The following is a 3,143-nucleotide window of genomic DNA, read 5'->3' on the forward strand; positions in this document are numbered from 1 at the left end:
GCTAAAAGCCAGCGGGGAGGTCACCAGTGCTGCCCTGAATAAGCAAAGTGCCAGATATGCATCACTGATTGAAAACCTACACGAAAGCTTTGTGATCCGGTTCCGTGATCTACAATTGAAAAGACCACAGTATACGTTTCTCATCGACCCATTTAATGCAGAGACGGACTGTTTGAAAGCCCCAAGTTAAGATGATCGATCTTTGTGAGAAAGACCAACTGAAACCTGCTTTAAGGAATGGGACCATAGAGTTCTGGAAAAGTGTGCCAGTGGAAAAATACCCCAAAACGGGCTGCGCTTAAGATACTGTCAATGTTTTGGTCAACATACTTCTGCAAGTCTGTGTATTCTACCCTGAAACATGTGAAATCAAAGCATTGATCTGTTCTGACTGACACGCATGTGAGAGAATTGCTTTGAGTTGCTAAAAAAAAGTGGCTCTTGGTCTCTGACAGATTGGCCACCACTGATCTACATGTTAGTTGTACTGATACATCTTCTGATGCATAGCTAGGGCACATCATCAGTGATGTTACCTGAGGTCCTCGGGTGTTTCGGGTCTTTCGAACATCATACACCTTCACTCAGGCGACCCAGCCGAGGTTGATCAGGTCTCGGCTTGTGCCCTAGCAGCACTCGACCACGGCTCCCCTCTTCTTATCCAGAGCCACCTAGAGGATTTTTCTGCTGCCTCTGTGCTGTTAAAGATGGCTCTCCTCCTTCTCCCTCCTGTGATGCCGAGTACAGTATAGGCTCTGTACAGTGACTGCCCTGCAAAGCCCCTGCACCCTACCTCCACAGGCAAGCATCTAGCCTTCCAGCCTTTTTTGTGGCAGTCACTAATCAGGCTGTCATACTTCCCCCTCTCACGCTCAAAGGCCTCCTCCATGCGCTCTTCCCATGGCACAGTGAGCTCTAACATAATGGTGGCCTTCGTTGCTTCTGACACCAGCACAATGTCAGGTCTGAGGGTGGTCTGAGCAATATGTTGGGGAAACTTCAGTTGGCTGCCCAAGTCCACTGATAGCTGCCAATCCTGTGCGGTGTTGAGAAGCCCTGGTGTTTCCTTGGCTGTTGCTGGCTTCTCTCCAGCTTTGATGAAGTTGATGATGTTCTTCACAGGCTTTGACCTCCGGCAGATGGTAATAGCACTACAGATGCTCTCTGCGATTGTCTTGAGCACCTGGTCATGCCGCCATCGGTATCTGCCTTCCCCTAGAGCTTTTGGGCAGCAACTGAGTATGTGCTCGAGGGTCCCTCTCCTTTGGCATAGGGGGCAAGCTGGAGAATCCACCAGGCCCCAGCAGTGCAGGTTGGATGGACTGGGAAGTACATCATAGACCGCTTGAACCAGGAACTTGATACGGTGTGGCTCTGCCTGCCATAGCTCTGCCCACGAGATCTTCCTCTCCGCTACTTGCTCCCATCTAGTCCAAGCACCTTGCTTTCTCATCCCCACTGCCCTGCTGGATCTTTCCTCCTCCACCGCTGCTCTCACCTCCTCCTGGACTAATTGCCTCCGCTCTGGCCCCTGAGCCTTGTCAAACCGGACCAAAGGGGTGGTTCCTAGTCCAGCCCTGCCTCTGGATACTGTTCCCACCAAGACTCAGCCTGCTCCACTGCAGTCACTGCTCTCCACTTCCTGCCGGTCTTTACTGATACTCCTGCTCCAGCTACCTTTGGATCTGCTGACTCTCGAAGTTGCAGAACCTCCCGCGCACGCAAAACCTTAAACTCCTCCTCGATGGATTTCAGGGGGAGTGTCAGTTTGCAGGTGTTTCCATAGAGGGCGATACTGCTCAAGCTCCTTGGCAATCCTAACCATCTCCTCAGGTAGCGACTGACTCTCCTTTCCAGCTCTGAGATGGTGGTGATCGGAAACTCATAGAGTAGCAGAGGCCACAGTATCCTTGGCAGAATCCCGTGCTGATAAATCCACGCCTTAAATTTCCCTGGAAGGCCCGTCTTATCCACACTCAGCAACCATCCATCTAGCTCTTCACAGGTGGTCTTGATAGAGGCCCTATCTCTGAGGCTGCTGTCAAAAAACTTCCCCAAGCTCTTGATTGGCTTCTCAGTGATGGTCGGGATTGGGGTTCCTGCGATAGAGAAGCGAAACTTCTCTGCCACTCTGCCTCTCTTCAAGACCACAGATCTTGATTTGGACGGTTTGAATGACATCCTGGCCCATGTCATCAAACTCTCCAGTCCTGCTAAGAGCCACCTGCCTCCAGGCACTGACTCCGTGGTCACTGTCAGGTCATCCATGAAGGCACGAATTGGTGGCTGGCGGATTCCAGACTTGGACTTGGGACCTCTGCACTCTGGCTCTGCAGCTTTCACAAGCATATTCATAGCCAGGGCAAACAGGATCACTGATATGGTGCAGCCTGTGATGATACCTTTCTCCAGCCTGTGCCACTCTGATGTAACTGGCCCTGAGGAGACCCTCAGGCTGAAGTCTCCATAGTACTCCAGGATAATATCTCTCACTCTGGCCGGAACATGGTGCCTCTCCAGAGTCTCAAAAACCAGCTTGTGTGGCATTGAGCCATATGCGTTAGATTGGCTTCCATATTGTCACGGTGACAGCTCCGGACCCTTCCCTGTGGGCGTGCCGTTACGTTGTCTGCGTGTCGTTATGTCCATGTTTGTACTTCTGTGGGCGTGGGTCGTCTGTGAGCGTGTTCGTGGTATGACCTGTGCCTTGTCCCGAGGTCACGTGGGTCTGTGTAATTCACCTATTTAATGTGCGTTTGCGTGCTTTTGTTATTAAACGTTCTGTGTGCACCGCAAGACGCTCGTCGTGTCTCCTCCTTCCTCCAACACGCCAGCATCACACATATAGCTCCCATGTTAAATCTCATTAAATATTTGAATTTTTATATATTTTTATGAGAGCTGCTGTTCTTTATTTATAACTGTAATTTTGTTGTAGAGCTTCTTTTACCATTTTTGTATGTTCTTTGTCACTTATTATTTAAATGTATTGCATTTTGATCAACTGTTTTCAAATGCACTCTACAAATATAAATGAAAGGAAATGGAATGATAAGAAATCTTCAAAAACATCCTGTCAAGAATCACACTTGCCTAAGGGGCCTTCATAATAGAGAGACTGACCTGGTCAGAGTGGGTTTGCC

General features: G+C 49.6%; 1 pseudogene; it reads right to left on the bottom strand.

Annotated features, from left to right (window-relative positions):
- Positions 1 to 570: 570 nt before the first annotated feature.
- Positions 571 to 2,844, bottom strand: LOC143522399 (uncharacterized; annotated as a pseudogene).
- Positions 2,845 to 3,143: the final 299 nt, after the last annotated feature.

The sequence above is a fragment of the Brachyhypopomus gauderio genome, chromosome 9 (assembly GCF_052324685.1).
Source record: "Brachyhypopomus gauderio isolate BG-103 chromosome 9, BGAUD_0.2, whole genome shotgun sequence".
Classification (NCBI taxonomy): Eukaryota; Metazoa; Chordata; class Actinopteri; order Gymnotiformes; family Hypopomidae; genus Brachyhypopomus; species Brachyhypopomus gauderio.